The following is a 14,333-nucleotide window of genomic DNA, read 5'->3' on the forward strand; positions in this document are numbered from 1 at the left end:
TCATATTCAAAGGCACAGTAGTGTAGCTCCATCTTGTTTCCAACCATGATATGATAAATGTTCCACACACCACTGGCTGGTAGAGACAGGGAACCAACAAAACTTTACAGGAAGGAGACAGCAGCACCATGAGCCTTATCATAACTTATCTCCTGCCCCACTGAGAGAGATACATAATGAGTAAATGCTACAATACAGACTAATCCACCATTTAAGACTGTTCCCATACACCATGTGTGGTACAATGGCCAGACAGATATCCAATGTTGTTTAGAATAGGTCACCTGAAAATTACAGCTTAAGATAATGTCAATGTAGCTCACATTATACTTTTAAACTTTACCATATATGCACTAATAATGATAGAAAAACCCACAGCTATTTATGCAGAAATGGTGATAGTTTTTCAAAAATAAATCAAGAGTAAAAACATGGCTGTTCTATTTAAAAAATGGAAATGTTAAATATATTCACTAACCGTTGCTAAGATTGACAAGCAGTGAGAAATTAACGGCACGGAACACTGGATTTCTGCCATCCATCTTGCATGTATTAGTGCGTGCATTTGCGTGTGTATGGATGCGTGTGTGTGCGCCTATGTATGCACATGTGTCAGTGTGTGTTTGTGTGCGCAAATGTGTGTATGTGTGCGTGTCTGTGTGTGTGTATGTGTTTGTCTGTGGATGTGTGTGTGCATTTGTGTGTTTGGATGAGTGAGTGTGCCAGGGGAGGGGAGGTCTCTGTTGGTCTTTGTGACGAGCTCACTGACTTAGTAAGACAACCCTGACAGGCAGCTCAATTCTGCTCCAAAGGTGGGGGATACGGTACCTATAGCAAGACTCAACACACGCAAACAAACAGAAGAGTCTTAAGTAAAACCCGACACTCAAGAGTAGCAGAACGTCTCAGGGTCTGCGGGAGCTGCAGCAGAAGGCTCTTTCATGGGCTCCGGTCTGCATGAGGCTGCTGGAGGGATCTGGAGCTCACAGAGCGGAGAGAGAGTGGGTGTCTGTGCAGGCCTCAATCAGATCACAAAGCTGACTAGGAGCTGTACCATGGGCTGCTCTTTATGTAAGAATCGGCCTTTTGAAGTCAATGCCTGAGCAAACATAGTCTAAAGAGCACAGGGGCGATGTGTCTGTGTGCTGATAGGAGTGTCAGAACACCAGCAGCGCAGTTTTGCACAAACTGAAACTTCAGGGACTTTAAAAAGCAGGTAACCCAGAGGAAGGGGCATTCCAGTGATCTATCCTGCTGGTGCCAAAGGCATGTACCAGCCTCTCAGCAGCAGGGAGGAAGAAGAGGCTTAAGCCTTGATAAAAGGAAGTGTTGCTCTTTATGTGCGTTTCCAGTGTCAGATGATGACCAAATACAACTCCAAAATTGCATGACTGGCCAAGGACAAGGAGATTTTTTTATTTATCAATGGTGAGACTGAAATCATTGGCTTTCTGGATGCACGTTAATTAGAATACCTTTAGACTTTCAGCTGTTCAGCTTATGGAAACCATGCCTTGATTTCAGGCTGGCAGTTTGGATGAATTATGGAAGTAGTTAGAATCTTCTCCCAGATCTTTAACTGAACCATTAGTCCTACAGATTGTCGAGGGAAGGTGGAAAACTAGCAGTTCTTGGCCCTCAATGACCGTGATTTCATTATCCCGGCTGTAATTTCGAATTGGCTTTCATCTGCATAACAGTGGTAGCCCGCCCAACATTTTCTGATAAAGTGCCCAAGTAGCAGCATATCGTTAAAGAACAAGAGAGTCCCCAAGACAGATCCCTGGGGAACGCCATGACAAATCAGCACAGAGTAGGATTTATTGCTTCCTATGCAAAAAAAGGAATGGTCTGAATGATAGGACTTCAGCCAGTTGAGTACTGCACATTTCCATACAGTTAAGTTAGATATTGTGACTTGACCATTTAAAAAGCAGCAGTAACAGAATAATGACATTTACAGCTTAAATGTCAGTTGACATAAGGAGAAAACCAGACCCTTTCAGTGCTGTGCCCAGCCCTGAACTAAGATTGAAATTGCTCTAGTAAATTGGGTAGAGGTGATCTTGAAACAGGGGCACACAACACATTCAAAGATCTTAGCCAAGAAGAGGCAGTTAGACATGGGCTGGTGGGTACACAGCAGGGTTACACACAGGCTTGTTGGGAACAGGTGTAATGGTCACAGTTTTCAGCCCCCGTGTTAAATGAGCACACAGCTCCCCCGCAGCACCTCCCTCTCAACAGCACAGCAGCAGTGTTAACACCATTACTCAGACACTCTCTGCCTCCTAACACCACAGCATGAAGGGTCCCAATGCCGTCATCATGTGATGAGCCAATGATCCGGCCTACAGCCACACTCAGCAGCCTCCTGTAGAGCTGGGCAGAGCCTTAAAAACACCTCTCCCTGTGGCACTCAGCCAGGGCAGGAGCTCCACAGACCGGGCATATTTCAGCTGCAGAGGATAGGTAGAACATGTGCAGGAGACAGGTGTATAAACCTCTACTATTCCCTGTCCAATCAGGACGCTTATTAAAGCCTGCACTGTTCTCTGTCCAAGGGGAACTCTACATCACAGCGGTTATGTTCTCTGGTCAAAGAAGACAGGGGGAAAGGCCAGCAAATTCAGCCTCAACACTTCACTGATAGATATATGCAGAAGTGAAGAGGCAGATAATTAAAGGGGGCAAGAAGGATTGCTAAGGGACCTGAGGAAATTGAGCAACTGACATGGCATTGAGTATTTTCCCTACACCAGACTGAATGTGAACTCAATCTTCATTTGCTGAAATTACAGCATAAACACAATGAATCTCTGAATACCATGAGAGAGACCAGAAACGCATGGAGCTAATTCAGTGCCATTAGACGTGAATGCCCATTGTTCCGGCTTTACTAAAGCTATGAATGCAGCTCTATGTTAAATATAAGAGAGATAAATTAGTATCTAATGTTAAATGTTAAATATAAGAAAGATAAATTAGTATCTACCCCAAACTGAAGTCATACAACACAGCATTGTGTTTAACCCATTTGGTAATTCTGACAAAATATTAATCATTTTCCACATAGCTATAAAACAAGAAGCATCCAAAGTCCTTGTTGTGAGCAAAAAATAAGAAAAATAAGTCAATTATAACTGTGATTTATCTTTCCCTTGATTGCAATTGGGAAATTTCCGAAATTGATGCATTGAGTCAGTTAAGTCACTATGTGGGAAGTAAACCAAAATAATATTTCATTGCCAATAAATTCCAAGTAAAAAAAAAGAATTAGTCGATTACAACTGCAATTCTGTGTCAATGCTCCTTTTCTGTTGTGTTTCTATTTCTTCTCTCAAGTCAGAGCTTCTGGTCCACAGCCTGCATCATGTATAGTGGCTGGTATTGCATGTTGGTCTATGCGACCATGGAGTATAGTGAGAGATCAGACTGTTCTACACCATTTCACAAAGTCTGATTGAGTACACATAATCAGAGCAAAATGAAGTCACCCATTTTCAACTACACCTGCATAAATCTTGATAAATCTTATTGGCATGAGTCATTTATCTGACCTGTATAATTGGTGAACATATTTGTATTGAGATAATTGTCAAAGTCATGGCAACAGAGAAAAACTAAGAACAGGAAAAATCTGAAATAGTAAAACATCTGACATTTCTGAAATATAAAAACGAAGAGCCCTACATTCAAAATGACAACCTCAATATCAGTGGACCCCAATGTGACTAACAGTAGATTTCCAAGAGATGATCTGGCACTCCCAAAACATATAAAAGAGAGTTCCGCTTTCTCTCTGCTTGCAAATCACGTTGATAATTTCACTTGTGTACTGATATCTTCTAACAATATAGTGAAAATTATAATCACAATTACTTTCCCAGTCCACTGTGTTTTTTTCCTCATTACATCAGTCATGTCATATTCTCTTTGGCCTCATGCAAGTGGACTGGCAGACTGTGTCACTGCAAAGCCACCCAGGTCAATGAGAGGAGCACCACAAATAAAAAGCTCATACACTCCTCTAATGCAGCTGCTATTTACACCCTACAGACCCGAGAGTACTACAGAAGCTACATTAGCACAGATTGAAATAGCCTTGCTCGACCCATTGTCCCCCATACACCACCCACACTCCGACTACAGGAGCAAAGTGGCCAGAACAAATTGGGGGAAAGAAAAGTATGCTACAATGCTACAATACATAAAGCAGGCATTTTACACGGGTGAAGTAAACAACTTAAAGTTCATTAGTGCCCACCATCATTTGCACCAATTCATTTGAATAATGCTCTCAAATATTTTTACACCTTTGCAGATAGACTTTTTGCTTTTAAAGTACCATTTTAATGACTGAATCAGACAAATTCAATACTCTATCAGTGGAAAAAGCATGAAGAATTATTCAAATTGCAACTGGTGAACCGACCTTTATAGAGGGCATTAAAAGAACTGCAGTGTGAGAATGCCATTACAAATAGAGGTTAATCACATCATTGCCAATTCTGTGGAACATATTTCCAGCTTTGCTCCAATACTCTTCCTTTAATGCATTTAGCACTTTGCAATCGCGGAAAGCACTGAAAGGGTTTCAATGCTTTTCTGCTGGCAGTTCATATTACTCCACTTTAATATCACTTGGGTTTTGCTTCAGAAGTGCCATCACCAGACGGAAGCCCTTCCCCCGACTTCCATTTGCAACTCCCTGATCCAGTAAATGCCTTTGACAAAAGAGCCGCTATAAACACACAATGCAGCAGATTTAGATGTGGATATTCTGGGATCAGTGAGCACCACAACCACATTTAATGAACAAACCTGTGCTTGACTGCATTCAGCTATCAATGATCAAACCAAAGGCTTTTCCGGTTTGATTAAAACATTGTTATGTACCCATTATAATTACAACTGGAGTTCTGGAGACCAGTTGAAGATAAAGAGACAGATTTAGATCGTCAGACAACCCCTTAGGCAAATAAAGTAGGGAAATAATAAGCTGTGATGGGCTGAACCCATCCTTACACATTCTTTCGTATAGCATACCATCTTAACCTACTAAAAGAGATTTCCCAACAGGTCGAAATGGGCACATACCTCTATTCTTGGGTCAGTTATTTCCGGGATATCTCCCATGGTCATACCCATTCTAAATCTTACTTATGGGGGAAAGGTTTGTCGTTGTTCTTTTTTTGTAGCCCAGGTGCAACCAAATAGGTGGTAGGGAGTGGGGGTGGGGGGGTCTACAGTCCCCTTCTCATGGTGCAAATGTGACCCCATTTTCAGACTCCAAGCAAAAGCTCAAATACATTCAAATGTTCCCAATGCAATGGTCTTATTTAAACCCCTTTCTAATGCATATCTGTTATATGGAAATGTATCCTATTAAGTTACTCAGCATAGAAGTGAGCATCATTTAAGATAACACAGTCTAAGAGTAAACAGAGAGAGAAAACACTATGCACAAAAATACTCCCTGATGCAGCTGCAGGGATCTAAGCAGCGCGATCCATAACATACAATTCAGAGGAACCACAGTTACAGGGATCAAGAAACAGCCTAAGCATTCAACTCAATCTCATATCCATCACAGAAGGGCCAACTGTATTCCCTGGGTGGCATTAGAAATTACCACTGCGTCTAAGTCGTTTATTTACAGGAGAATTATTCAGCAGCACCGATGAGATATGAGATGCGAGGCTCAACGCAATCTGAATAAACAGTTAAGAGGCCTTGCGTGTTTGGATGAAAAGCAAATACGTGCTCCAGGTGCGGTATGTATAAACCACAGATGGAGAGGCCAAAGAAGACAGCGCCACCCAGGCTCTCTGGCAGTTCACAGAACAAACTATTTCACCTTGATTCATACAGACTCAGGAAGCTGATATTGTATCTGGATTTGTTCTGTGTACTGTAGAGTCAGCCTTCGTTAGTTTGCTGTAGAAATACCTTCAGCTCCACTGAGGAATATTTGACCTTCAGATAACATGCCTCAGAGAGAGAGAGCGGACAACAAGACATCACAACACAAGCTTCACTTTCTCTCAAACGCACAAAGCATGGCCATGCCCCAGCGGTGGGACTGGTATTTCACACTGAAGAAAAGGGATAATTGTGTGTCTGTGAGGAGAGACGGGAGAAAGAGTCCTCTGAGAAATGGACAGGGGGAACAGCAACTCCGAAAAGTCTGAACAAATGCATTCACATGGTACAGAAAAATATATAAAACCAGCAAAATCTCAAACTATGCAGATACTGTATGTATACCTCCCACGGATTTGTGAAATAAACCATAAGCATTCCAGTGAAGAGCTGACCTGAGCCAGAATAAACAATGTCTGCATTTTCTCGTTGAGCAGTAATCACAGCATTTTCTGCAGGAAATAAACTGGTAAAGAAACAGGTGTGATGGGCTCAGAAGGACAACAGTGTCAGGTTCCGTGTTTTTCATTGTATAGTCTTTTGTCTACTTCGTGTTTTGGTACCCTCTGTGCACACCATAGTCACCCTGTCAGTTCAGCGTATCCTGTCTGTATAGTTCTGATTCATAGTTTATTGATCTGTTTTTGTTTTTGACCCCTGCTTTTGGATTCTGTCTTTGTCTGATCGTCACCAAACCCTCACTTGTGACTAGGACCACACCTTCGATTAAACATGATAGATCTGTTTGCTGGAGTTTTGGACTATCAATTACGAACTGCTTATTCCCTGCTATTCCTGTTTGCTGGCTACTGAACCCCGCCTGTCTGACCTGCCATTATTTTAATAAAAACTCTGAACTGATTACTGCCTGCTGGATTTCTGCGACTGGGTCCTGTTGTTCTGCGTTCCTGATAAGCAGAGATCCAATATTGCGTGCTGGATAAGAGGGAATCATTTATCACTGCAACTCCTTCAAAACAATCACAGCAGCTGCTGGGGCAGGTGTAAGAGGGAGAAAACACCACTACCTACCTGAAGAACAAAATGCCCGGCGTTCCTGCTACCCCCGGCCAGCCTGCCAAACACCACGCCATCCTCATGCCAATAAAACACCAGCAAGCATTCTGCCAAACACCAATCCAATTCTCCTGCTATTCTAATACCATTAAAAAGCTGTCGGCCTGACAACATGCCGTTCCAATCGCACTAAAACTTAGTCAAGCGGTGCGGCCAACATCATGCCATTCTAATGACAGTGAAATTGAACCGATCAGTCTACCAATCGCAATGCCAACCTAACATCATTTTAATACTGTACCACTGAGACTAGATCAATAATTCGACCAGCCTGCTATACAGTAAGAACACCATCCATAATGTCACTAAATCTTTAAAAAGCAGCCTGCCCAATATCACGTTGTTCTCGTTCCACTGAACTAGAAGGGAAATATATTTGATCCCTGCGGTCATATTTAACTCCAGCCAAAGCAGTGTTTACACTGTTTACTGCAGGCAATAATATAAAAACAAGGAGAACACAGGGAGAGTACTTCTAAAAGATGAGAATCTATTTCGTAACCTTTAACTTTACAGGAGAAATAAAATGGTGTCTACTATGATAATATTTTATAGAAAACATAAAAATAAATATGTTCATGACTTTACTGTGGGTAATCTCTTGACTAAAAAACAAAAAACAAACAGGACAATGAGATACACCATACACCACCATAACTCATTTTTTTGTTTCCATCACAAATCTCTGCAGTGGTGCATAAAACATATTTCCATAATTGTGTTTTATATATTTTCATGGTGTTTCACCTACCCAGCTGATGTAACAAAATAGCAACCATGCAACCCACACATGCAAATCAAACCTTAGATGTCCATAAATTAAGTTATGCGTAATAAAATGGAATGACACAGGGAAAAAGTATTGAACACATGAAGAAATGGAGGTGCAAAAAGGCACCAAAAGCCAACACAACAGCTGGAATCTATCAGTAATCAGAAAGCAATCCTGCCCCTTGTCAGTGCAAATTAATATCAGCTGGTTCGGTCCCAACTGATAGCTTATAAAAAGGTGTCTCATTGCCAAGGTGTCACACAAGAAACATCTCATGATGGGTAAAAGCAAAGAACTCTCGCAAGACCTTCGCAACCTTATTGTTGCAAAACATACTAATGGCATTGGTTACAGAAGGATATCTAAACTTCTGAATGTTCCAGTGAGCACTGTTGGGGCCATAATCCGGAAGTGGAAACATCATTTCACCATAACCCGGCCACGACCAGGTGCTCCTCGCAAGATTTCTGACAGAGGAGACAAAAGAATTATCAGAAGAGTTGTCCAAGAGCCAAGGACCACTTGTGGAGAGCTTCAGAAAGACCTGGAATTAGCAGGTACAATTGTTTCAAAGAAAACAGTAACGCACTCAACAGCCATGGCCTGTATGCACACTCACCACGCAAGAAGAAAAAACATGTTGAAGCTCGTTTAAAGTTTGCTGCACAACATTTAGACAAGCCTGTGAAATACTGGGAGAATATAGTCTGGTCAGATGAGACCAAAATTTAACTCTTTGGATGCCATAATACACACCATGTTTGGAGGTCAAATGGCACAGCACATCACCCCAAAAACACCAAACCAACAGTGAAGTTTGGAGGTGGGAACATCATGGTGTGGGGCTGTTTTTCAGCAAATCTGCTGCCATCTACCAGGATGATGAAGATGAAACGAGGGTGGACATTTCAGCAAGACAATGATCCCAAACACACAGCCAAGGAAACTCTGCTAGAATGGCCCAGCCAATCACCTGACTTGAATCCAATAGAAAATCTATGGAAAGAACTAAAGATTAGAGTTCATAGAAGAGGCCCACGGAACCTTCAAGATTTGAAGACTGTTTGTGTGGAAGAATGGGCCAAAATCACACCTGAGCAATGCATGCAACTAGTTTCTTCATACAGGAGGCGTCTTGAAGCTGTTATTACCAACAAAGGCTTTTGTACGAAGTATTAAATAAATTTAACTAAGTGTGTTCAATACTTTTTCCCTGTGTCATTCCATTTTATTACACATAACTTAATTTATGGACATCTAAGGTTTGATTTCTTTGCATGTGTGGTTGGGGTGGGTTGGAAACTTCCATGTCAGTAGCACCTTTAGAAATATATTTACTGAGAAAAATGGTGATGTGTTCAATACTTATTTTACCCGCTGTATTCTCACTTAATCTGAGTAGTGACCTAAGTAGGGTATGTGAATTCCATGATATTTACATAATAGATATCTCAGATATCTCTTCCCTGTCACAGCCTAGGAGTAAAAGGTGGAAGTGCCAAGTAGCATATGATAATAACACAACTGTTTGTGTGCAAAGAGGTTTTACACAAGCAGCTAAATCAGATTTAGATTGGGGTGGCCAACATATCACCTTGCGGCAATTACCATAAGCACCAGAGCACAGAAAAGTAGAAGAAATTCTATCCAAAAAGCAGGGGTAGAAGCTAGGGGCGTGAACGGTTAACTGAAACTGATTTGTAACCGGTTACAAAAAATTGATAACCGATAACCGATATTTTTTTTCTGAACATCACATTGTAAACTGAGTTAAAAATAAATGCACGTTCATCACTACGCGTATTATTGCGGTTCTAAACTAGCAATCGACTAGCTTCAGTAGTTTGAACAAGCAATCTGGCCATTTCAGGGGGTTTAAAAGTGCAAACACCACAGGGAATAGAATGCTACAGTATTAGAGTTATCAAAGAATTTGTGTGGCTGTTGGTTGACTTATGGCTAATTGTAACGTTATGTCGTTTCCTAAGGTTCACAGAAGATCCGTGTTTATTCGTTGACAGGCAAATTCAAACCACGGCAAAATGAACGTAGCTTTCCACTATGCTGTATCTACATAAAAATAAACAAAGCAATATATCATTGCACAAAATATTACAATACGCTGTTTACAGTGAAATCCACAAGCTGCAGTCGTACAAGCAAGCAATCTGTGGCCATTGCAGAGGGTTAAGAATGCAAACACCGCATGGATTTGAATGCTACAGTACTACAGTTGTCAAATAATTTCTGTGTGTTTTAAATCTGGAGCTGTTAGTTCACCGTTTGTTCATCCCTGTTTATTCATTGACACGCAAATTTAAACTACCGGCAAACCCAACTTCGCTTTCCACTATGCGGTATCTACATAAAAAATAAATAAAGCAATACACTATCATTAGGCTGTTTATCATCGGATATTGAAAGTGAAAATTCCCTGCTTTCAGCGAAAAATGGACACGTTAATCTCACCACCATGATTGTCCCACGCCATATAAAATGCATTGGCATATAAAATGCAAGTTTACCGTCACATAAGAATATATCAAATTGTACAGTAAAATCATTAGACCAGCCGCCTATAGTAAAATAGACCGGGTGTTATATTATATCAGGCAAATATTGCGTGACCACGGAATTTTGAGTGCACAACCCCGTAGTTGTTAACAGCAGCATATTTACAGATTTCATGCCAATCAAGTCTATCAGGCAGAAGACAGAGAAGAGGGATGAAAACATGAAGAATTATAATTTACCCGATGCATTTAAAAAAATGACAAACGGTCGACCAGCATGGACGTAAACCACAGGGATATAACTACAGATTTCTGCAACTGTGAGGTTACACTGCACAATGTCAATGTAAATATTTAATTAGGTAATTAGGCTGACTTACTATTATCTGACTTACATTGTTGACATTTAACTATTGAGATGGCCCAAAATAACATTTGAAAATGCAATTACATTTCCCAGTAAAATAAAAAAAATAAAAAAATTAAACATACGACCCCTAGCCACCATAAGCAATGTCGGTTAACCGGTTAACCGTTTAAAAAATGGTATGGTAACCGATTTGTCGCATCCCTAGTAGAAGCAGCAGTGAAATTGAATTCCACAGGAACAGTACGCTAGCGCTGAGAGGGCAGAGCACTCAGCATGCTAATTGAGGTGTAATGAATTATACAGAATTAACACGGCTCAGTTTTGTCTTGCGTTGTTTTTGCAGCACCCTAGTGAGCAGCCATCACTGTTCCTAATCTGGGCGCCTGTCATACCGTCTATACAAAGACCAACAACTCCCATGTATTCCCCATAAGAGACCTTCTCATATGTGGTGTAGTGGTGCTCAGAACCGAGGAGTTTTCTATTTACTATTGTTGAGGCGTTCATTTACCAATCAGTTCTTATCACTGAAGTGATATACTGTACAGCATGTTTTTTGTTACAGTGTCTATTTTGTATTTATCATGTATTCCTTATTAAGCAAAATGGTAATCAAATGTATTTTAAGCCTAATTTTCCTGGGCCATTCCATGCCACATCCTTTTCGGTGTTGGTAGACAATTATGAGATATAATATTCCTGAAAGCTTGAGCTTCATACTCCATTTCTTTTTCCCAGTAGAGCCATTTCATGTTTGCTGGGTGTTAAAATGAAAAACAAATGTGATATTTAGAGGAACTTTGTAAAGAAAAGCCCTAAATCTTTGTAACTTGGTACTTGGTAAACTTGTGTGTAGAATTCATATCTCGCCTCAGAAAACATGCATCTACTTTCGTTTTTGGAGATATTTGGCCCAAAATATTCACATTTTTCACCAGGGACCAATTTTGTATCTCCAAAAGTAAACATGCTTGTGTCATTTAAATTTTAAATGAGAGTAATCTGTGATCATTTCAAGTCGTACATTTAAAAAAATTTGAAATGATATTTATACACACTTCAATCTCAAGTGTGGATTTTGCTCTGCAATGTTTGGCCCATATTCAAACTTGGTCAAATGCACTGCGCCTCTTGCCTGTTCTCCCCAAATCTAGGATAAACAAAGTAAACAAAGTAAAACAAAAACTTCACCACAAAACTGGTGCTCTGGAGTGAGAAACAAGCACATTGTAAACACCTGGGCTGATTAATTAACAGTACGTGCACTCTCTCCACAAGCAGGTGGGACCGAGACAATCTACTTCTCCATGCATACAATAATATTTAGCCCCATTTACTAAGTGGAATAGTCCACAGTGGCTAAACGGTCTTATCCATTTTAGCTCAGGGGTGTTACAGGAATGTAAAGAAGTTAAGATAGTTGGAAGTGTTGTGTAAACAAAACCCAAAGGACCAAAGCATATTTTTTGTGCTTCAACATGTAACTTCAACATACAGTGGGAGCAATAATTATTTGATCCCTTGCTGATTTTGTAGGTTTGCCCACTTACAAAGAATGGAACTGTGTAGAATTTTAATCATAGGTACATTTTAACATTGAGAGACAGAATATCACAAAATAATCCACAATAACAACATCATATGAATTTTATACATTTATTATCGTATTTTTGCATGAAATGAGTATTTGATCCCCTACCAATCAGCAATAATTCTGGCTCCCACAGACCAGTTCGTTTTCCATTAAGAAGCACTCCTAATCTCAACTCATTACCCAGAACACCTGTGTCAACTTGTGACATCGTTATGTAGCTGTATAAAAGACACCTGTCCACACAATCAATCAGATTCCAATGTTTCCACCATGGCCAAGACAAAGGAGCTGTCTAAGGACATCAGGGACATTACAATTGTAGACCTGCACATGGCTGGGATGGGCTACAAAAAAATAAGCAAGCAGCTTGGTGAGAAGTTAACAACTGTTAGAGCAATTATTTGAAAATGGACGAAACACAAAGTCACCCCCAATCTCCCTCGGTCTGGGGCTCCACGCAAGATCTCACCTCGTGGGATATCAATGATCATGAGAAAGGTCAGGGATCAGCCCAGTACTACACAGGAGGAGCTTGTTAGTGACCTGAAGGCAGTTGGGACCACAGTCACAAAGAGAACCATCAGTAACACACTACACCGTGAAGGATTAAAATCCTGCTGCGCGCGCAAGGTTCCTCTGCTGAAGAAAGCACATGTACAGGCCCGTCTGAAGTTTGCCAAAGAACACCTGAACGATCCAGAGGAGGCTTGGAAGAAGGTGATGTGGTCAGATGAGACCAAAATAGAGCTATTTGGCATCAACTCGACTCGCCGTGTTTGGAGGAAGAGAAATGCTGAGTACAACCCCAAGAACACCATCCCCACTGTGAAGCATGGAGGTTGAAACCTTATGCTTTGGGGGTGTTTCTCAGCTAAGGGGACAGGACGACTTCACCGTATCAAGGGGAGGATGAATGAGGCCATGTACCAGGACACATTTTGGGCGACTACCTCCTTCCCTCAGTGAGAGCACTGAAAATGGGTTGTGGATGGGTCTTCCAACATGACAATGACCCAAAACATACGGCCAAGGCAACAAAGGAGTGGCTCAAAAAGAAGCATATTAAGGTCCTGGAGTGGCCTAGCCAGTCTCCAGACCTAAATCCCATCGAAAATCTGTGGAGGGAGCTGAAGCTTCGAGTTGCCAAGCGACAGCCTCGGAACCTTAAGGATTTGGAGAGGATCTGCAAAGAGGAGTGGACCAAAATCCCTCCCAAGATCTGTGCAAACCTGGTGAAAAACTACAACAAACGTCTGACCTCTGTGCTTGCCAACAAAGGTTTCTCCGTAAGTATTAAGTCCTATTGTTCTATGGATCAAATACTTATTTCATGTGAAAATATGATATTAAATTTATAACATTTATATGATGTTGTTATTGTGGATTATTTTGTGATATTCTGTCTCTCAATGTTAAAATGTACCTATGATTAAAATTCTACACAGTTCCATTCTTTGTAAGTTGGCAAACCTACAAAATCAGCAAGGGATCAAATGATTATTGCTCCCACTGTATCTGAAGTAGAGGATTGGGTGAATTTTCTGACACTGGTTTCCAGTGTGTCTCAATGTGTCAAAAAAATTCTGTGGGTCATATCTGATTTAATATTATTAGTAACACGATAAAGTGCTCTCAGATGACGCTCACTTACAAATAATATTACTCTAAAATCTAAAAGTATGTTTACTTTTGGAGATATGACCCCCAAATTTGGTCCCTGGTGAGATATAAGATATAAATTCTACATAAAATATTTTCCATACATGCAAATTTACAAAGATTTAGGGCTTTTCTTTACAAAGTTATGGAACTTTTCTGTATCATATCATCATATTTTATGACCAAAAATGCCAGTGGGACATCCTCTACAATTTCAATACAACATGATTACATGCAACTGCAACTGTACATATATGATTTAATGCTTTAATGATTAAATCAATGAATCAATGGCATTCACGGTCCAATCCTTCCAATTATCATTACATTACATTATTGGCATTTGGCAGATGCTCTTATCCAGAGCGACATACAGTTGATTAGACTAAGCAGGAGACAATCCTCCCCTGGAGCAATGCAGGG

Source organism: Conger conger, chromosome 13, assembly GCF_963514075.1.
Source record: "Conger conger chromosome 13, fConCon1.1, whole genome shotgun sequence".
NCBI lineage: Eukaryota > Metazoa > Chordata > Actinopteri > Anguilliformes > Congridae > Conger > Conger conger.